Here is a 22,655-nt window from a genome sequence, read left to right as displayed (position 1 = left end):
ACATTTGAATGCCAGACCAAAAATATGATATAACCATGGAAATCCGAATCAAAAGTAAGCCATAAAGAACTTGAAACAGGGTACAATGCTAATGGCGGTTTCAGGTGGGTGGCAGGTAATCGCAGAAGGGGTTTCAGATAGGATATTCCAGATAGGATATGTAGGCTTCATAGGTTAAAGTTCAGGTTAAGTTGTACTTTATTATAAACAAAATCGTTTGAATATTTATCGCAGACAACCCCATAAACAACATAAACATAGGCACCGCCATCCGACCAATCAATCAACCCTTGCGGCCGAAGAAAAGCCCGTAAAGAACCAAGGAATACCATGCCATGCGTGTCTGGTGCGTGTGGAACCCCGTAGGAATGGAGTGAGTGAACGGAACGAAACGGAACCCCAAGGAACGGAGCAAGTGGGCGATGTCTGGTGTCTCTTCTATGGTTTCACCTGCCTCGAAAAACGGGGTCAAATATTCACTGGGTGCTGGCTATTGCCAATTGGTAGTAAATATTTCTTTGACTGTTTCTCTTCTTGTAGATCATCCTCTTTCTCTTTCTCTTCCAACTTCCTGCTCTCACGCTCTCCGCCCCTTCCCCGGGAACACAAAAACAGCTTTCCAGAGAGATCTCCTCCGCTCTGGCATATCCGCATCCACATCCGCACTTCACAGAGATACAGACAGAGAGACCGAGAGAGAGAAAGAGAGAGATACAGACCATGGCAGGTTTGCGTGTGCTCCGTCGACTCCGGGGTCCAAAGTCCATGTTTTGGCTCAAAGCATTCGCTTATAACGGCTCTAGAGACTCCAGTTGTTTCTTTTCCAAATACCCTACGCCACACAGAGACCATTACGTCTGTGGAGCCCAAAAACCGCATCTCAGTGTGAAAATATATCTTATTTGCAGAAGTAAAGCCTTGAAATGTATCCACTTTCCCAAGACTCATTTTGGTCGTACCTTTGTATATATTTTTCCTATAGAACTGAACCGTCTCCAAGGCACGATCTCCAAGGGTATCTATAGCTTCGTTCTCTCATTCTTTGTCATCCTTTCCTCTTTTAGTCGCTATTTTTTTTTTGTGTTTCTTTCTGTTGTTGCTTATTTTTTCAGCTTCAGTTTCAGAAAAGTTGGCTTGCAGTCCGTTTCTCTGCCTCCTCTGCTTCTCCTCTGCCGTTGCTGCCGTTGCTGCCGTTGCTGCCGTTGCTGCTGCTCCGCTTTGGCGTCGGCGGCGCTCTGTATCTGTATCTTTGTGTCTGTTTTCCTCAGTCCGTTTTACTTTTTGCACATTGCATAACTGTTCATTAGCGAAGGCCGTTAACAACAATAGCTACAGCGCTACAGAGATACAAAACAGCAACAAAATGTTGCCAAAGCACGTCTCTCGTACGACAAAAAACAAAACCGAAAAAAAACAACAACTAAAATCTAAAAAAAATGTGCTCCAATGCCAAATCTTTTTACGACTTTAATATATATTTTATTGACCTGTATTTGTCGCTCTTTCCCAAACAATAAACCAATCAAAATAATTAACCAAAAAAAACAATAATAAATCATTCAAAAAGATCGAAAATCATTGATCTACATACACCAGTTGGGGATTGGGGGGGCTGCTCTCTATTCCATTCCATTCTCATTTTTGTCATGTGCCTCCACATAAACGTTGTAAATTACAGTTCCCCCCTGGCCCCCACCCCTCCCCCCACTCAGTGGTTTCTATTGTATTTCTAACGTCGTAAAATTTACATATTTCTCTGTACATTTCTCAAGTGCAAAAATTCAATTCGCAGAAATCTATAGAAAACTGCATACAAAAAAAAAAGCAAACTCGAACTTTGGCTGGGGGATGCATAACTGGAATTTCCTGAAGGGGTGGAGGTGGTGGAGGTGGTGGAGGGGGGGCGCCACTCAACAGCTGGCGCTTAAATTGCATTCGCCAGTCGTCCGGGAACTGGCGATGGAAGTTGCAGCGATTAAAATAAATCATTAAATTATACAATATTTGTATTTACTCTCGCAGTGTTGATCTGTCGATCTGTTGATCGAGTGGAATGCACACAGAGATCCGAGATTCCAGCAATTTGTGATTCTATTTTCAGCTGAAACAGGTGTACACCGGACTGGAGTGACTGTGGCTATAATTAGACATGGAATTCCATGGGAGAGAGAGACAACTCTGCAGGTTTCGAGGGAAATAAAAACCAAATCAGACAAGTCAGACCCTTTTTGTCGTTGATGTTTTGTGAGGGAATCCCCTCTTAAATTTTCATAGATATTTATTGGTTTCTCAGGAGAACCATATATACTCGCATTTCCGCATTCCTCAGAAAAACAAAGTCAAAATGCATTTTCCCCAGAATGATCTTCAAAAGATCTTCTCATTGCCTGTCCTCCCACCCCCTTTTCGGCTTCTGCTTCTGCCTCCATTTCTTTCTCTCGTTCTCCTTTGAGTGATTGTCGGCTTTGGTTTTTGTCATCTATTGAGACTTCCGGGTATCTAAATTTGTTTCGCCCCCAAAAAAATATGATATAGCTTTTGACATGGGGAATGTCTGCGCTGCAGCAGCAGCAGCAACGATGACGAAGGGCAGGAGAAATTCTAAATAAATACAATATGAAAATTACCACACAAAAATATTATGTTTTTGCCTAGAAGATTGCAAGACTTGAATCTTGGGGGTACTCTATCCCCCCCTCCCCCTCTCCCTCTCTCTCTCTCTCTCTCTCTCTCTCTGTCTTGACACTCTTGTCATTTCTGTCATTTGGCTTGCAACGAAGCCAAAACGATGACAAATTACTTAGAAAATGCAACAAAGTTGCAAAGTTCCACCCCCCCGCACCCTCTACGACCCATAGCACGGGTAGAGGGCTGGGCTGTCAAAAAAGAGGGGCTATGGAGGGGCTGAAGAGTGGCGTAAAGACTGTCCGCAAATTGAATTTCCGCAAAAATCCCGGACTCGTGTATCTGTCGCTCTGTCTCTTGAACAACAATTTGCAACTGTTGCATGGAAGCCACAAGTAAGTCGTGCCCGGCCCCCCCCCCCCCCCCCCCACCGCACCGCACACCCCTGCTCCCTGCGCCCCAAAAACGCAGCAGACATCCCCATTCATTCATTCTTCTCGTCCACACTCTTGCAGCACTCCTTCTTGCTCCTTCCATTTGCCCCCCTTTTTTTGGTTGTTGTTTTTGTTTTTTTGGGGAGCCTGCGCTTCTTCGTGTTAATTGCTGTCACATGACAAGAGTGGGGCGACAGGCGAAAGGATGTGTCTGTGCGCGCCACAAGTGTAAAGTGGATCAGAAGAGGGGCTGCCTCTTCCCGTTGGGGGGTTGGGGGTGGGCCAGTGTGGGGGGTGGGTCGTGGCAGATGCGTTGCAGATGATGATGCCCCGACCCTCCACCCTTTTAGCCACTCGTTTTTCTTTTTTTCGGTGGCCCATTCCCGTTGATGATTCAATTTCGGGCAAGTGCAATCTGTCAAGGGGCTTGGGGGGCAGCCCCAGTCCCCACCCCACCCCTCCCACTGTCATAAGTGATTTGTACAAAGTGTTTGTGTGTTTTTCCTGGCGCGCTTTTCATTTTCCTTCTCTCTCTGCCTCTCGTTTTTTTTTGTTCATCTGACATTTTGTTTGACACTTAACGGACACCCGTCAAAGCGGACAGAGCGGCAGGAGCCGGAGAGAGGACCATCCATTGGTCTAAGCAAATGAAAGATTAGATAACAGATCCCCCCCCTCCACCAAGTTACTTTGTTGCATTTACCAATAGACGTAAGGCACGTGGCACGTGGCAGTTGCAACGACGTCATCGATAACACTTTGTGGCAGGAAAACAGAAAAACCAACGGAAATTGAATTGAAACACAGAAATGCAACCGTGCGCTTATAGCAGTAGCTGCCATCTCGCCCTCTCTCTCACTCTCTGGCTGCGGATTGCTACTTCAACGAAAATAACGAGCAACCGCAAAATGTTTACGAGCATCGAATAAAACATGCACAAAAATGTCATTAAAAAAGGAAAGAATGAGCAAGAAGCTTGGAAGAACAAGAAGAAAACGAAGAGGGAGGGATAGGGGTAAAAGAAAGAACCGTTAGAGAGAGAGAAAGAAAGAAAGAAAGAGAGAGAGTGTGGAATTTAGGGATCATCGGAATGCCCTATAATCACGATTTCTATAGAAGAGATCAAAATGGTGATCGAATTATAGAAGTTTAACGCTTATCCTCTCAATTTCTTCGCCTAAATTTGGGAACTGTACAACACTGGAGGGGATTTTGGGTGTGCAAGAGATATTTTACTATGGTTATGCTCTAATTTCCTATTTGAACTACTATTCCTTTAAATATAGATGCAAATTCTTGTGGTGTTAAGAAAACTTAAGCTGCTTGTAGGAGCACGGACCTATCTATGACCTTCCATCCAAGATCCAAAGATCCACCCTGGAAATTTCAAAATATTTCCCTAAATCATCTTCTGAATAGATCCTCCGAGTTCTCGTCCCATTCTTCAGATCGTAAGAAGGGCATATAGCAGTCGTGGGTTAATGGGCTCTATGGACTCTCTCTTTTTCGATGATGTGACGTTCCAAGCGTAATAGATAGCAAATAATGTTGGGAAAGACGTTTTGTTGTTGGTGGCAATGTCGTAACTAGCTCCGTCTCCCTTACTCCACCACTATCTCTCACCGTCTCTTTCTGTCTCTTTGATTATCGCTCCATCTCTCTCTTTTTGCTGTTAGTGGATTTTTATGCACTTGAGACGCCGCCATTTGGGTACTTGAAAAGTCTACACGCGCCGACATTTGGCCTAGACCCCGACTGCCAGAAGGCTCACCCCTCCCTCTCCGCCCCCTGTTCCATTGGCCTCCCCTATTGATGGCTACCACGTTGTTTAAACACCTTTTTGCGCATTTCCCCTACCCCCCTTCCCTGCCTTACTGCACCACCACTCACCTTCGTAGACACGCGCCTCTCTTTTTTCTATTTACGAGCAAAAATAAAAAACTTACAATAAAAAACCAAAAGGAAAAAGAAGCAAAAAGTACAACAAAAAAATTACGATAATAGACAGACAAATAGCACGAGTGGAAAAGAGATAGAACAAATGGAATAACGGGCGGGGGGAGGAGGGGGTTGGGGTGGCAAGAGATAGAGAAAGAATTGAGAGCCACTCGGACACCCTTTTGGGGAGAGTGGGTATTACGGTACAAGGGTGGGGCTTTGCATACCCCCCAAGGCTGCTGAGAACCTGGATTCGATTAGGCCAAGGGGACTTCTTGGCCTAATCGAATCCAGGTTTCGGCCATGGCTGCTCCCCCGAAAGTAGGACAAATCCTTCGTGCAGAGAGAGGACAATCGGATCATAGAACTTTACTTTGGGCACCTTTTAAAGCCTTTGAAAATCGAAAGACCTACCCAAAAAACAAAGACCACCCCTCTTGAAGGGTATTTAAGCCATCGGTTGCCTCTAACCCTCGCTTTCCCTCTTTGTTTTTGTTTTTGTTTCTGCTTTCAGTTGTAGTTTTTTACGTTTACTACAAAGTAAATGTCAAGTGCGAATCAACATACGAGTGGTGCTCGTGCCCTGTGAGTGTTTTCGAATGTGTGAGTGCTGCGAGTGTGAGTGTGCGAGTGTGAGTGTGTGTGTGACTGGGTGAATGTAATACCGAGTGGGGGTATTGCTCGTCGTCTCTCCCTCTAGTAAAATGGCCTTGGGAACGTTTGTTAACCTCATTTTGATAAAGTAACAACAAGAAAAACACCAGCAACACCAGCAGCACCCAACACCAGGAAAAATATAAATAAAAATCGTTGCCTGGCACGTCAGCAGGTCCATAAAGGGGGTACGACCAGGGGGGGCAGGGCCGGGCAGGGCAGCGCGATGGGCGTGTGTGGGGTTCACTTAGGGGCTGGGGGTATATGTATGTAAACCAGGAAAAACATGAAAAATTCTCAAGCTGTTCGCACCACACACTTGTGCGAATGCGAATGCCAGTGCGAGTGCCAGAGTGGCTGCTGTTTGGGGCACAGTGTCAGTTAATAATTAATAAAGAAAGGAAAATATCAACAGAAACAACAGCAACACAATTAAGTAAAAGAAAGGGAAGGAGGGGAGCAGGGACGACGCAACAAGAGAAATGAGGAGAAAAGCTAATGGACACAGTTTGAATGCTCCGAAAGGGCAAGACATTATGAGGTTTGAGCAGCTTACAGGTGCCGATAGATCGATGGGTAATCGATAGATTCAACCATAAGTCGATAGGCATAATTACGAGTTACGCAAAAGAACCCCGTAGAGCATCGACAAAAAGGAGATCGATAAATAACTAAATTTATACAAATATCGATATCGAAGCATAAATCGAAACATTCAATCGAAAACCAGATGGATATAAAGCCTATACGCATAAAGATTATGGATATAGGATATACATAGATCAAGCCGCTAGACCGATCAGCACTGCATCGTCTGCAAAGATTTAATTGATAGTCGATAAATCAACGATAACTTGTACCGATAATCTACAGTTTCAAGCAAATATCGACTTCAAATCGTGGAAGCTTTGCCACCTGCACGACAAGTGCATGTACTCGCCTTTCAAGAAGTGTAATCGCCATGCCGCATGTGACTTCAAAGTGGTTTATGCTAGACTCCAGCAGGAACCAGAAACCAGAGACCAGGAACCAGGAACCCAATCGCCCGGCAATCGAAATGAAAAGCAAACATGGATTATAAGAAGCGGATTCTATTTCTATAAAGGTGTGTCCCAAGCTCTGGGCAAATATGGGTGTACGTATCGTAAATATGATCAATAGAAAGCGAATCGTGCAATTAGCGAAGCTTGTGACTCTCGCGACTCGTTTGGTGTCTTGTGATTCTATGACTTTTGTTTTCCCCCAATTCGCACCCCCACCCCCTCCCGCCGTGGGCACATCATTATGCAATGCCACAAACAATGGGTCCCCCCGTCCACGAAAGATAAACCAATAGAAAACGCATAAATTACGTATACGCCGCGATGGCCGTCAAAGTGGCGGGGCGGGGGATGCAAATGCAATGTCAAAATAAATCAAATCAAATGGATTCGAATTGAATCGAATAAAATCCACCAATAACAAATCTGTTAATGCATTAATTTTTTATACAGCTCTTTTTTTATGCCAGGAATCCGCATACCCCCATTTCCCCATTCCCCCCATTCGATAATTCGCGACTTATGGCGCCGCAATTTTGTTGGCCATTTGTTTTGGCCAAGTTTAATGACTTGGCGGTGAGAGAGAGAGATGGAGAGAGGAGTAAGTGTGTGGCGGTTGAGTAACCCCAAGCCAAGCCCCCCCACTCCACGATTGTGGGAAGTGGATTTTGGGCACACGCCTTCCCTCGTCTTCCAAGGTATATCCACCGAGCAGGTAAGACAGTGCCGGATTAGGCTCCTCCGCGAAGCGCCGCACACCACACCTTCGCCTTCGTCTTCTGTTCGTTCTCCTTCTTCCCCTTTTGGCTGTGTGATTTCGCTCGTTCGATCGTTTTGCGCTTTTGACCGCTCTTGAACCTACGCGCCCGCCCCTCCAGCAGCCCACCTCCCCCTCAGAGGTTACCACCACAGCACATCACATCACATCACAAACTCCGAAAGTGCGTGGCGAATGCCAAAGTCAAAACAGAAAATCATGAAATACTCAAGAAAAAAAACGTGCGAAAAAAAAGCGAAAATTTCTAGAACATTCGGCAGCAGAAACAGCAACAACAACAACAACAACAACAACAACAACAACAACAACAACAAATTATGGGTAAGGTTCCCAGCGCCATGTGGAGGGTTAATGACATCTACAAAATAAAACAAAAACCAACAACAACCAAAACAATAGCCCCCCTGCCACCCTTCGTCTTTCCCTATTTGTAAGCCCCAAAAAATCAACAAAAACAATCTTTGAGTGGGGAACCGCACGAGTGAAACAAAAAGTGTCTTTGCTTACAAGGCTGCCCCCTCTCTCCCTCTCTCCATCGCCCTCTCTCACTCTATTCCACACACCTTAGCCTATATCTCTGCCCCTATCTCTATCTCTTCTCTTCACACCCTCTCTTCAACTTCCCTTCCCTTCCTTTTACCCTTCTCTTCCCCACAAAGATCACTATTTGTTGTTGTTGCTCTGCTGCCAATGTCATTAACATTTGAAGCACCAAAAAAAGCACCAAGTTCCAAGCGTCTTGCTATCTCTTTTGCACTTGAAAGAACTAATTCTACGGACCCCCCGCCAGCGCCGCCCAACCAACCCTGCCTCTATCCACCCAACCCCTACTCAAGAACAGGTTCGTTCTCCAAAGAACAACAACCTCTGTTCGAGTCGATGGCTTCCCACCAGCCATCGGCCACCAACCACCCAACCCCCCTGAAGAACGTCCCCAACACATCGTTCATATGGTAGAACACCTTTTTTAGGGCGGCACAAGACGATCTTTTGATACTCTTTTGGGGTGGACTGGGGTTTGGGGGGTGGGATGGTACTCGTTGGAATGCAGTAGGGATTTATGGGAGAATATATGAAGGGATATTGGTAGGTACTTTTGATGTCTAATAGAAATCGATCGAAATGGATACTCTCTCTATATGTTCCCTGTGGAAATATGTATAGGAATATCTCCTGATCTCTCTCTATTGTATAAAAAAGTTGTAGATCGCCCGATATTTTACTCATATCGAAGCGAGTGAGCCGGGGGTTGGCAACGGGCTTGCCCCTTAGTATATGATTATTTATAAGTATTTTATATTTTATTTTATAATTATATCGAAGGAATAATACAGGGAAGATGGGTTTCCAGGCAGAATATGGTATGTGTTTGAAAGATTACAGCAATATGTAGAGGCTTAGAGAATGGATCATGGGAGATTATATTTAAATTTCAGTTGGGAAACACTCACCTGTAATGTAATCCTAGGGTATTCCCATTGTGCCGTGTCGTTTCGCTTTTTTTTCTTCTCTTTCGCTATTATCTATTTTGGCAATGCTTCTCCACTATTCACTCCTTCCCTAGCCCTTCTTCTTTCTCTGCCCCCCGCTCTCTCCATTGGTGGGGCTGTCGGTGTGGTTATGTTCCACTTTTTAACGGGGGTATTGCGACTTAATCTGAAAAACTAGGAAGAAGAATGTTGAAATGCGGTTCGGAATCGGTGTTTAGGAGAGGGGAGGCACTAGAGTGGAGAGGGGAGAGGGGCAACGGCAACAACAGCGGAAAACTTTTTCAAGTTTTATTGAACTTTGGCGCAGGTTCTTCTCTACAGCCCCCCTTACCCTCCCCCCCTCGCCCCTTCCCACCTTTTCTACCACCTTTTTCTTTCAGTGTTCCCCCGTTCCTCTAGCCTCTTTTTCTTTTAGTGTTTTGTTTTGTTTTGCTGTTTTTTGTTTTTTGCTGAAATTGCGAAATTTATTTAAATTCTGTTTTGGCTGCTGTTTCGTCTCTCTCTCTCTCTCTCTCTCCCTCTTGTTTTTTTTTTTGGGGGGTTTCTTCTGTAATGAAAAGCGCCAACAAGCTAATGATGAAATATCTGCCAGACTTTGCACTGCGCAGTTTTATAGATATATAAATGGTTGGTATTTTTTTTTTATATTTTGGGGCCAATACTCTGCCCGGCCCGTGACTCTTCAGATTGGGAGCTGGAGAGCTGGAGTGCTGCCGCATTCTTCTAGGGCGGCGGCGGGGGGGGAGGTTGCTGTTGGACTGGGGGAACGTGCCAGAAATCAACAAAAAAAAAATCAGTAATCGCTGGGGCAATGGAATGCGGCAACGAGAACTAAAGCGGATCGATCGGACGGATCGGACAGAACGGACAGATGGGACGACTCTGAGACTCCGAGAAGGTGTCACATGTGCGCTGTAGTAGCACTCGTGTCGCGTAGCGTCGTCGTCGTCGTCGCTTCTCGTTGTTGTAGGTGTTGCTCTGGCAAACAGGTCGTATGCGTAATATTCAATGTTTTTTTTTCGGCATGGGGTTTATAGACGGGCAGGCCGGGCCGGGCCGGGCTGGGCCATTGACTTTGGTTGGGTTGGCGGCTTTTTGGCCATAAACAGAAATGCCGTCAACGATCGAGGCCCATGAAGCCAAAAACAAATGGTTTTATCTGTGAGTCACCTTTTTTTAGGAGGAATTTCCATGAGATCAGAGTTCAAGATTGAAGAATCATTGACGGTATTTCTCTCTTTTGGTCAGGTGTTCTCTGTGGGGGATCTTTGTGTCATGATTGTACATTACTACGGGGTTCTGGAAAGTTTCCATCAGTTTGGATGAGATTTGAAGATAATTTCTGTGAAAAATTCAAAGATCAAGATAACTTTTTTGCAATATTGGCAAAGAAAGCTGTTTGATGGGTAGATAATCTTTTAAGATTCAAAGCAGTAGACCAATGACCTACTTGGAAAAGATCTTGTCAACGATCTAAATATACCATTCTTCTAAGAGATCTTTTCCGTAGGACTAGGACCATCGGAGAACCTCATTAAAGATTCAAGCCTTTATTGCTTTCGAAAGATCTTTAATTTCCACCATAAGATCTTTGATTCGAAGCCCCAATAATTTGATCTTCAATGACCATTCCTTAGGCTTGAATGGATCTTGAGATGAATATAGCCTTCAGATCTAATATTTTTCCAATCTTAGTCGCTGGTAGAGGTAGAGATCCGCTATAAACCCAAGAAAGATCCATTTTGTGAGGGTTTTTCTGTAGACCAGATCCAATGACAATGGAAAAACAAAGATCTTGTGATCTCTTGTGGTATTACGCTTTCAGAGCCATGCCAAATCGAATGTAAACTCGAAAATTATCATAGGTATGTAATCGTTGATTACCTTGCCATTTACGCACTTTCTAGTGGATCGTGGAACGCGTGGATCGATCGTGGCTCATCAAAATCCTGATCATGTGACATGGGCAATGATGGGCCGTCAGTCATATGAGTGCGGCCCCCCACAAATCCATCAAGCAGCTGAGTCACATTCCTTCGGCGGATGATTAGCACTCGATGGACAAAAATAAATAGCTTTAGTTTCTATTTACGAACCAGAAATAGAACCACAAGAAGAAAAGAGAAAAGAAAAGCCCCCACAAAAGATTGTATCTCATGATCGATTCGAATCGATTTCATAATCGTATTTTATCTGCAACCTAAAAATATTTTCAACCAAAGGTCAGCAATGTTTTTGTGCCCGGCGGCCGGTGGTCGGTGGTCGGTGGTCGGGTGCTATAAATAGTACGTGTCGTGTATCTGTATCTATATCTTAAACTGATTATCATGGGAGGAGGGGGGGGGGGGAAAGGGGGTTTACGGGGAATGGGTATCGGAATGACGTTCAACGTTTTCAGCGCGGGGTATTCCCGGACGAGAAATGCTATAGAAACGAATCAGTTAACGAAACTATAAACAAACGGATATTGCTGTTTGTTGTTTACGACCCGTGATTAACACTTTGTCGCCGCCCCGATCGGTCCGACGCGAAATTCATGGAAATTCTCTACTCTCCCCCCTTGTCCGCCCCTTACCTCTCACCGTTGTCCAGAGAGAGAGAGAGAGACCTGCCGCGTGCCGGACACTGGCCTGCCATGAAACTTTTCATCACAATTCACACTCGTCGTCTAATCAAGTTGTTTGCCCAATAGTTTCTTTCACACACACACACACGTAATTAACGTTGATGAAGCACACACAGTCACACACACGACAGAAAACATAAAACATGAACACTCTCATACTCTCAAGCTCGAGAAACTGCCGTATAATGGTCGGTGGATACTATACGACCCCCTTCCTTCCTTCCTGCCTGCCTTCCATACTTCCTTATTTCTTAGAGGGAATGACTTGTAAATGACACTCTGAAATAAAAACAGGGTAGCACTTGGGTAGGATGAGAGGTTTGGGCACTGGAAGCAGCCGATTTGGGCTTAACAGCTGGCAGTACTATGGAAATGCAGCAACTGACGAGGTGCGCTGCTGCATGTCGAAGTTGTTTCTAAATTTCATTGGAATCCATTAAATTTAACACTCAATCCTACTGATTTTTTCAATATATTTAAACTATTAAAATATAAAAAAACTTTTATCATAGGTTTTCCTATATTAGAGCTACCAAAAATACCTTTAATTCTATATAGACTCTGTCCTTGCAATTTGCTTAAAGTTCTTACTTTTCCATAGGGCATCATCGTAGTCGCTTTACACACAAATTTTGTAAATTTTGTGTGTTTTGTTTTGGTTTTAATTTGGTTTTTTGGGGCGTGAAAAGTTCGAAGATCGCACCAATAAACACACACACATACATGGAGAGAGAAAATTGTCGATTTCCAATGACTTTTACGCTTTTTTGATACCCTCAATGACCGGGTATTATGATGTTGAGCAGATCTTTGGTAATTACTTTGGAATCTTTAACAGATTCTTCCAACAAATCAAAGCCAAGATCCATTACGATTATGAACTGGATTCTTGTCAATATCTGAGAATATCTTAAAGCTATTTGAAGATCTTTACGCTGGAGATCGTGGCTTTTCCCATCACTTTTCGGCCTCATTCGGATCTGTTTTTTTTTTTAGTAATTTGGGGCACCTCCCCTGCCTTAACGATTACCCTTCCCTTGCTCAATCTTCGGGTACGAGACTTTTGTCAAGTGTTTTTTGTATACTCGTATTTGGTTGTTGTTTTTTTTTGTATCGATGCGGTGGTGGGGGCTTCTGGGAATTTCTTGCCGTGCAATAAATAAAATAAGCAAATTTGCATTCAGCTCAAATACAAAAACAAATGCATAAATAAATGAAAGCAAATTCCAAAAATTTCGCACACACGACCCCAATGAGTCACAACAACAATTCCTCCCCCTCCCGCTCCTCGTCCCCCTCCCCACCACACACCCGAACGGGACGACATCACCCGCCCTCCCCTCTGCCAGCCATCCAACCACCTCTCTCGATCCCCCAAACTGAGCCGAAAATAAATGTTGAGGCGCGAACAATTTCTGTAAGAAAAAGATACAAAAAATGTACGCGCAAAAAACGAAAAAGAGAGAAAAACTTTGAAATGTTTTGTAAACAGAAATGTTAACCAACAAAAACAAGTTCGGAATTCCCTTTCTGTTTTTTGTGTTGTGCTGCCGCCTTTTAATTACAGCTAAAATATTGGCCACAATAAATTTGGCATCCGATTTTGGGGCGAGGCTCAGCGGCAACGGCGGCAACAGCGGCAACAGAGAGAGAGAGAGAGAGAGAGACAGAGAGAGACAGAGAGAGACAGAGAGAACAGGAGGACCGAGGACCTTTCCCCAGAGCTATTTATGGGATTGGCATCGAATGCCGATTTGGGTACGGAATGGGTTTATTGAACTGCCGTTTTCGGGTGGAGTGTTTGTCTGGTTTGTCTGTCATTCATTTTGCGTGGGGGGTCTCTCGAGCGGAGGCGAGTGTTTTAGAGAATATCAATGGCTTCTCAGGGCTCTTTCTTGGGTAAAGATTTAGTCGGAGATCTTATGATACAATCTATAGACTTCGAAGGAGTAGAGTAGAGTCTTTTGTAAGTCATCGATCAGCGACTATCGTCTTGAAGGGATTGGTAGAGCCTTCTTCAAAAGGAACTAATCTTCTACAGTCCCTGTATATATCACTCTTTGATTCGATCACTGATCACTGATCCTTGATCTTTTGGATCTTTGGGAAGACTTTCATTAACTAAAGATTGATTTACGATTATTCGATCAGTAGTTTAAGAAGACTTTTAGGCGTCTTTTAGTTGGTTTTTTTCCTCTATTTCTACTATTATTGAGATGTTTTTTGTGGCACTCTCCTCCCTGTTCGCTACACCTCTCTCTCTCTCTCTCTCTCTCTCTCTCTCCCTTTTCGCCGCATTCCCTGGAACTCTGGACGCGTGCTGTGTGAAAGAGTTTTCCCGCAGATTCCTCAACCTTCTCCTCACTCTCTCTTGTCCCGCTGTGTCAGCACTCATTCTCTACCGATCCTCACCTGCCTGCTGCTCTGCTGAGGGTCCCTCTTCGTTCTGCTTCTGGGCCTGTTGGGATCGGATCTTAGGACCCGCTGCTCATTATCCAACAAAACAATGCTATGCTAAAATCTTTCTCCTGTCTCGCTGTCTCCTTAAGCCTGATCATGCCCCTGCAGCAAGACTAAGTGTGTTTGCACATAATTGCAGCTCGAATCGAAATGCATTTATCCTGCCAGGTAGGCAGACACACAGGCAGGCAGGCAGGCAGGCAGGCACAAGGAGCACTCTTAAGGAGGCCCAAGAAGAGGGCCAAGGATGGCCTCTAAGGACAGATGCCCAACGATCGATCGACCGACCACCGCGTTGACGGCAGGTGCGCGAAATTTTCGTGCATTTTGCAAAATCGAGGACAAAACGAGGCCCAGAAGATCTGCACACAAATGAAATGAAATGAAACGAAATGAAATGAGGTTTAAGTGCAAGATGGTAGGACGAGACTCCGTGCAACGAATTCATGTAATTTGCCTGCTTTTTGGAGGGTCAGGAGGCGGCAGCTGACATCTGCTCCTGCGGGAAGAGGCAGGAGTCAGGAGGCAGGAGGCAGGAGGCAGCAACACTTACAGAGGAAAGAGCCAGCAACACACAGCTATAGAAGAGGCAGGGAGCCGTGGCAGTAGCAGAGGGGCAGGGCAGGGCAGGGCAGGGCAGGGCGCAACACGTGGCAGGTGCGAGGGATGACTACCGTCGCGACGGCGACCGAACGACTGCTGGCTGGTCCTGGGGCTGGGGCCGGGGCTGGGGCTCTGGATGTTGCAGCTGCTGTTGTTGTCTGGCCGTCTTCTGGCTTTGTATTTGCTTTGCGGCTTTGTGGCAGCTGCCACGCTGAGAGGGGCAGGCAAGCAGGCAGCCAGGCAGGCATTTCTGGCAATTATAAAGTCGAGCAACAGTCGGCGGCGGCGGCAGCCACCAGGATCAAGGATCATTGAGCCCCAGCACCGTAGCACCGTAGCACCTGTCCTTCTTTTTGTTGTGAAGTGATTGACCTCTGACTCTGACTCGTGTTTAATAATGCGTTTCTTTGCGCATAATAAGGAGCATCTCATCTTTAATTAGGCCATATTTACTGATGTTTTTTGTTGTGGCATGCAACTGTTTGCCATAAACCATTCGCTGGTGGCAGCATCAAAACACACAGCGCAACTTGCAACAACAACAGTAGAAAAGAGAGAGATAATTGATTGCTCTTTGGTGATCTCTCTATCTCTCTCCCTCTCTGTCTGTCTCTTTTCCGTTTGGAATGTTGCACTTAGCTCTCTGGTGGGTGCAACAATGTTGCAAATCAGCAACAGCTCTGGAACCGGCAAAGCTTCCGCATTCCCAATTAATAAGTCACTCAAAGCCGACTCAAAATATACAATAAACAACAATTGAGAGCCGGAGGGAAATTATGAGAAATTTCTTTTGTTGATCTTTGGCTTCGGGAGCTCTAAAGAGCAGGAGGGGGAGAAGGGGGGAAAGAGGGGGTTCGCGTACAAAGAGGGGTCACAGCGAGCGGGGGGGAAGCAGGAAGTTGAATCTCTATTCAGAAAGATTTCCTGGAGATCTGCAACACGAGAGTTTCACCATTGGAATGTCTCTTATATCCTTATACATCGATTAGGCGTTCAGTTGATTGATTTTTCAGTCATTCATTCAATCCGTCACTCAATTCCTGTGACTCTTCGAATATTTCATTCTGTAGCAGGATTCATTTTACGTGCCGTTCCAGTGGCAGTTTTCTTTGTTCCTTTTCTTTTGTTCCAATTTGTTGTTAATCATTCGGTTTCATTCCTTTGTTTCATTCTATTGTTCCAGCAAGATATTGTTTCATTTGAAATTCCTTTAATTGTTCTTTATTTCGATTTCTGGGATAATCCCACCTGCTGATGACTCTTTTATTCCACTAGAAATATATTCATTTGACGCTTCCCTTCTTTCCTTTAGTTTCATTCCAAATCTTCCACTCGCTTTTTACAATTCCATTCCTTCATTCCCAATCTTTCATTTGATTCCACTTCCGTCTCACATTTCGCTCTCGACGCCTTCCCATTTCCGCGTCCTTTCCGTTTCGATTCCATCATTCTCTAAGCAGTTCATTGCCACTGGATGTTGTCCCCCATCCATCCATTCTCTGATCAAACGTGTCCCCGAATCACCTTCAACTGCATTCATTATTCACTTCTTCACTGTTGTGGATGACTCAACGCTAAATGTGAATACAAATTCAATGATTTGTTCTTTTTTTTCTGGTTCTCCGCCCACGAGAAAACAATCCAAACAATTCATCAATTTGTGAGCTGCAAAAATACCGCAAAAAATTTGCGACAAACGTCACGAAAAGTCACACATCGAGAGAGTGAGCGGGGGAAAAGCGAAAGGAATTGCGAAGGTATGAGAGACCATGTGACACTGAAAGATTTGCAAAACTAGCAAGAAAAAAAAAAACCAAACTAGAAACGAGAGAGATGAATGGCAAACGGAATGGTGTGACAATTTTAGAAGATCTCCTTAAAAGGCTGAAACGGAATGGGAATGAATACAACCCCCAGAGATCTGAAAGATAAATACTTACTTATTCAATAATGGCATATAATTTCTTTAGAATTTTCAGCATCAACACTTATACTCCCTTTTCCCCTCCACTCCCCTCTGAAACCCCACCACCCTCTTCGTGTGAGTGTTGGAATGAATGAATTATGCGAATGCCTTGTGAATGCTTATGAATATTTTGCTCACGCGCCTGCCAACAGCAATCACTCATTTCGGCCGCCCCTCTTTTGCCAACACCCCACCCCACCGCCAGACAACCTTACCCCCCCTCCCCCCCAGCACCACCACCTCTACCGCCCTTCGAGCCCCTGCCCCATCGACAGACACAGACACCCTGCCCCCCTCCATCCGGCTGCTGCTTGTCTTATCCGAAAACATGTCATCATGGTTTTTGCCCCCTCACCACTAAGTCAATTAGTTGTGATGCTTCTCCCAAAGATACTCTCTCCGTTTCCACCAAAGCCAGAGAGCGAGAGTATTGGCTTTCGGGAAGGCTTTGTCCGTGGTAAAAGAAGGAACAATTGAATTGGAGTACACATGTTGTTAGATATTCAATACTTTTCGTAGAACCATTTCTACTTTTCCAAACAAGATTCAAAATTATAATCCTATAGGATTCTAATCATATCATATTAATCCAGACTTCAGTGAAAACTACCGAAGCAGAAGAATTCTATTCCATCAAAGAACGTGTTCAACTCCCCATCTACTCAGAGAATTCCTTAAAATCCTTTTTTATTCTGAAAAGGAAGAAACTTTTTCTTTAGAAATGGATCTTCATCAAATACTTTTTCGATTGCAGAATGCTTAAGGGATACCCTCCCTTAAGCTTCCTAAATTCTGTTACAGCTCATAGATCGATCCTCTTTCTGAAATAGATCTGTACAAAATATAATTCTTTCGTCTCCCTCTCTCTCTCTCGAGTGCCTTAAGATCCTTAAGATCTATTCTGAAATGTTTTTTATGCAATACGATTCTTGAGAATCTTTTCTGAGGGAGAAATAAGGATCGTACAAAGGGGATTATCGGAGATATATATGGAACTTCAAGATAGATTGGCGTATCCAACAATTCTTAGGTCTATCCCACCATTTCAGGGCATTCCCAGTGCGGTTTCATTGGGTTCTTCCAAGCATTTCTTCCTTGTTTGTTTTTATAGGAGATTTGCGTTCAATGTAGGCCAACAATGACGCACAGGCCTCAATGGACTATCGGACCACGGTACAATCGCTACAGAGGGGACGGACCCGCAGTCCAAAAGGAGGGGACGGAACCAAGCGATACCCCAGAAGATATCACAGACCAAATACGAACAGAAAACAAATGACGGACTGCTTCTTGATGTATATTTCTATGAATACTGCTGCTGCCATATTTTGGGGCGTTGCATAAAGAAACACACGCACACAGAGAGACACATTTTCCAACGTCAGACGCATTTTGCAAAAAAAGAAAAAGTCCCCATCTTCAGGCACCCCCCCCCCTCTTCGTCCCCTGCTCCTGCTCCACCGAAGAAAGACGTCAAAATATTTTTAGCTGGCGCCGGAAATGCGAAAGCCTTTTTGGCTTTATTTCTACAACATTTTCGACACGAAAATGCTTTGGCCTTCTTTCTGGCTTCTGGCTTCTGTTCCGAGACCCTAGACGCGACTCTTTTGTATTTTTAGAGCTAATCACGCGGATAATCGCTGCCACTAAAAAACACTAACAAGAAACACAAACGATTTACGTGCAAATATTGAAAAATTCGAGCATATTTCAACAACCAAAAAAAAAAAAACGGAACTGATCCCAAAAATTTTTGGGATTTAGTGAGAATTATATTATTCTTAAAATAGGAATAGACTTGGGGATGGCTTTGTTCGAACATGCTTTGGGGGATTTGTTCTTCGAGGAATTTTACAAATTACAAAAGACACAGCAAGAAGACAAGAAAATGAATGAAAATTACGAGTATTTCCCAAAAATATCATCGTTTAAAAATACTTTGCACTACAAAAGAGATATTCGAGATTATAGTTTTTGTTGGGGATACAATAATAGGCCGTTAGAAGTCATTCCCCATTAAACCAGTTCGTATTACTTTCCAGCAAGGGTTTCCGCTGCCACGCGTCATGTGGCAGTGCCCCTCTGTTGGTTGTACGTTCAACCTTAAATCAGCGCGCATTCCAAGTCAAGGAACTGTTCTTCCATTGGAAAACCACTCCATTTCGGTTAAAAGTATTTAATTTCTTGCCAAGAGTCGTTCATTATGTTTTCCAGACCTAAGAAATCGTCACTTTAGACGTTTTTTTCTCAATTGACTTCCCATAAGAACTTGCATCTGTAAGCAAGTAAAACTTCAATTTCCATTTCGATTTGCCTTCAATTCCCTTTTATTTTCTAAAAAGTTTCCAACCATTTGCTTTCCTTCCTTCCTTCCTTGCTGTCCTGAAACTCTTACCAAACGGATCTCAACAATTTTCAATCCAATTCCTTGACATTCCTTCCTGATTCTCTGTCCATTCTCTCATTCAACTCTGTGCCCCATTCCCCCATTCTCTCAATCTCTCAGTCGCTATCTCTCAACTCTTTTCCCCATTTGGACTTCGATTCTGCCATGTTCTTTTGTCTTTCGACTGCTTTTTGCCATTTGGCCCGAAACGTGAGTGGATAACAGCGCGATGACAGGACAGCTTCAGAAATATCGATTCCCAACTCCATTTTGGAGGATAAAGGATATACGTACAGGGACAGGGACAGGGACAGGGACAGGGACAGGGACATGGACAGAGCCAGAGACAGGGACATGGTCAAGACATGGATGGAGTCGAGCGAAATGAGAAAACCCAAATGACAACTCATTCGGAGTTGCAATAAGTCACCCTTCAATTTGCCTTTACGCCCCCGACCCCAACCCCAACCCCAGCCCCAGCCCCAACCTCTAATGCCACAACCCCCTAACATCTGAAAGGAAAATGGAAATGGAAGTTGAGGGCTGTTAAAGTTTTAGCCGTTGACAGCGCAAACAGGAAGAGAAATGAGGAATGGAATGGAATGGAATGGAAAGCGGAGCGGAGGGGACTCCATGGATGGCGTTGGGGGTTGGGGGGATTTTGTGGCATGAGAATAACTTGGAACGTGAGCAGCGTTAAGTAAAAGTAAGGCACACGCAATGCCAGTGGCCCGGGGGGGGGGGGGGGGGGGGGGGGGGGGGGCGTGGAAGGGGAAGCAAGCGACTTTCGGGCTATTAATTTGAAGGCAAACACAACGCACGAGTCGGGAATTAGGCATCTCCTCTAAGTGAGTGCCGGTGCCCCGATGTCAAATTTGTGAGGCAGCAGCAGCAGCAGCAGCAGCAGCAGCAGCGGCAGCAACTGCAGCCGCTGATAAGATTTATGAGTGTGTGTGTGTGTGTGGTGTGTGTGTGTGTGTGTGGAAGCTTTATGGCCGGAGAAAAACAGGCAGTAGACAGGAGTCTCTAAGCCTCAACCAGAACTACACACATCCCCAAATGAGGATGGAGGACGAAGCAGAAGGATGCCTTCCTGCCTGCCTGCTTGACTGCCAGGAAGACAAAGGACGAGGACGACGACGAATGACAAATAAAAGATTTTTATTATCACATTATGCGGCAGCAGATTTCCCTTAGATGTTTGTCTCCTCTTCGCCGTCTTTTGTGGGTTGTGTTTGCTTTCTTTTCGCTGGGCATTAGAGATGGGCGAATGCATGGGGCATATATATCGGAGATACAAATATCGTTGATACGGAGAGGGACTATTGAGAAATACTTTTGTCTGCATTTTCTCTTTCTAAAGCCACTAAAAAAATTGCAATTATCGACTTGTTCGATATATTTTGCACATATATCGATACTATTGATAATTTTAGAGAATTAAAAATACGATTGCAATCGTTTCTCATAAAACATTTATAGAAATTATCGATAAGTTGTACATTTATCGATATTTTTGGAAGAGAATAGGGTATATTGGCATTGAAGCTTATTCCCAGATTAGAAATTCGACATAATCGATTTCAAGTGGATTTTGATCGAAAATCGAAAATATTTGCCTTTATTCATATTTAATGCATTTTTAGACATTTTCGTTGATCTTATGCCCTTCCCAACTTTCCCGGGATGTCATCTCCGATTTGCGATTACACTTTCACGAACGGTGGGGTCTCATCACCAGTCACCAGTCACCGTCACCGTCCCTTAGTCTACTCCATCCCCTACTGCTCCTTTCCTTTCTTTATTTTTTTTTGTAGACTAGTTTACTTTTGCGCTTTTTGGTTACTTAAGCTTTCACTGATTCTCCTCTTTTCTCCGTCTCCCCTTTCCCCATTCCCTATCCACGATTCCTGGCCCATCGGTGGCTGTCTCTTCGTTTGGGCTTAGACCAAGTTTTTCGCTTTTGCAGGTTGAAATTCAATTTGGCAAATGAAATTTCCAAGCAAAACACAAAGACAGGGCGAAAACTCACGGAAAATCCGCATTCAATCTCCGTCTTCTGCCAGACTTTTTCCCCTATTTCCCCCATTTCCCCCATTTACTTATTTTGGTTATTATATGGCTCACAGATCTCTCTGGCTGCTAATTAACTTAAAATAGAAGAAGCCTCAACTGTTGCACGCGTTGTCGTCGCCTCTTCAGGGCAGTGGCAGTGGCAGTGGCAGCGGCAGCGGCAGCATCATGAGGCAAGATGAATCTTCAACGGTGCTGCAGCGGCAGCAGCAGTTGCCTCTGTCAATTCCCGCCAGATGAAGATTGATGCCACACAGCACGCGGCTGCGTATACTTAATATTCCTGTTGCTTCTTCTGCTGTGTGGCGCTGCCTCCCTCCCTCGCCGTGTGGCTTCCACCATCTATCTTTATAGGCCACTGCGGCGGCACTTAATGTGCCGCTAAGCAGTTGATGCACAATTGAAATGGTCAACAGAGCGCAGTGTCTATGGCCACCGACTGGAACGACGACGACGACTACGACGACGAAGACGAAGACAGAGGGTGGAGCTGCCAGATTGAAGTCAGATTCGGAGGTGGAGTTGCAGATTGAAGTACGGGTTGGGCTCGTAATATAAATTAATAACGAAAAAACTGTCGAAGGCAATTGAAGAGAAGCCAAAACCAAAGCCGCACTCAAAGATTGCCTAAGCCAAAGCATAGATGGTTGGGTTTTGGGGAAAGGAATATTGTCATGACATGATTAATGTTCCTCCGATTGGAGTGGGCCTAAAAGAATGGGCCACAGGGAAGTGAAGCGTAAGAAAGCTAAGCTGCCATTAAATGGCGTTTGAGGGAGGAAAAGAAGGGCCACTGCTAATAGATTTTATTGTACAGCAATCGATAATAGGCCAAATCTATGCATTAACCATCCGGTATCATGTCAGTGTCCAAAACTTTATCTAATACCTATCGAAACTAATCGATAGCAGCGAAGTAATTGATAGAATGATATCATTAGCCTCTGAACATTCCTTTATCCTTTTTGTAGATACAAATCCTTCAAATAAGACTGTTTAAAGCATTGCATTGCCAAAACTGCCATGATCGATAGTTATCGATGGCAAAAACTATGCGTTCTGCACATTAATCGATGTCACATCTACTTCAAACATTCATTTATCATATTCGTAGAGACATGGCTTCAAAATATGGAGCTGCAGCAATCATTTCTATAGGATTATCATGATCGATGGCTGAAATCATGTTACATCCACTCTAAGCAGCTTCTTTTATCGATAATTATCGAAATCTGTGCTTCAATCGCTGTTGAGCATTTCACATAAGCCCGATGTGTTTGTATGTAGCCACGATTCCCAAAACATTGTCCCAAAACATTTTCCGTTTCCATTCAACATTCAACAACCTTCGATGGTAAATTGCACAGCATTTTATTTTGTCATGGCCAATTCCCCCTCAGCATTTAATAAGTTTGTCAGAAACATTTTGATTTGTCGGACAAGCTGAGACGACACGACACGAGACACATTCCCCCACTGCCACAGGCATCCCCCTTTCGGTAGCCCATCCCCCAGCCACCATCCATCCTTCCCGCATCCATACGCCCGGCCGTTCCATGACATCCACCTGTCAGGCTGACAA

The 22,655-nt window shown here is 44.4% G+C and overlaps 1 long non-coding RNA gene across 1 annotated transcript in view; it reads right to left on the bottom strand.

Annotated features, from left to right (window-relative positions):
- The window catches only part of LOC113566331, a 69,328-nt gene that overhangs the window by 18,133 nt on the left and 28,540 nt on the right, over positions 1-22,655 (bottom strand). Inside the window, exon 2 of the long non-coding RNA XR_003409061.1 lies at positions 8,921-9,133. This is a non-coding gene — a long non-coding RNA (uncharacterized LOC113566331). The remainder of the gene's footprint in view (positions 1-8,920; positions 9,134-22,655) is intronic.

The sequence above is a fragment of the Drosophila persimilis genome, unplaced genomic scaffold, assembly GCF_003286085.1.
Source record: "Drosophila persimilis strain 14011-0111.01,24,50 unplaced genomic scaffold, DperRS2 tig00000676-arrow-arrow-pilon, whole genome shotgun sequence".
NCBI lineage: Eukaryota > Metazoa > Arthropoda > Insecta > Diptera > Drosophilidae > Drosophila > Drosophila persimilis.
The sequence above is the reverse complement of the archived record's forward strand: the minus strand, read 5'-3'. Positions and strand labels throughout refer to the sequence as shown.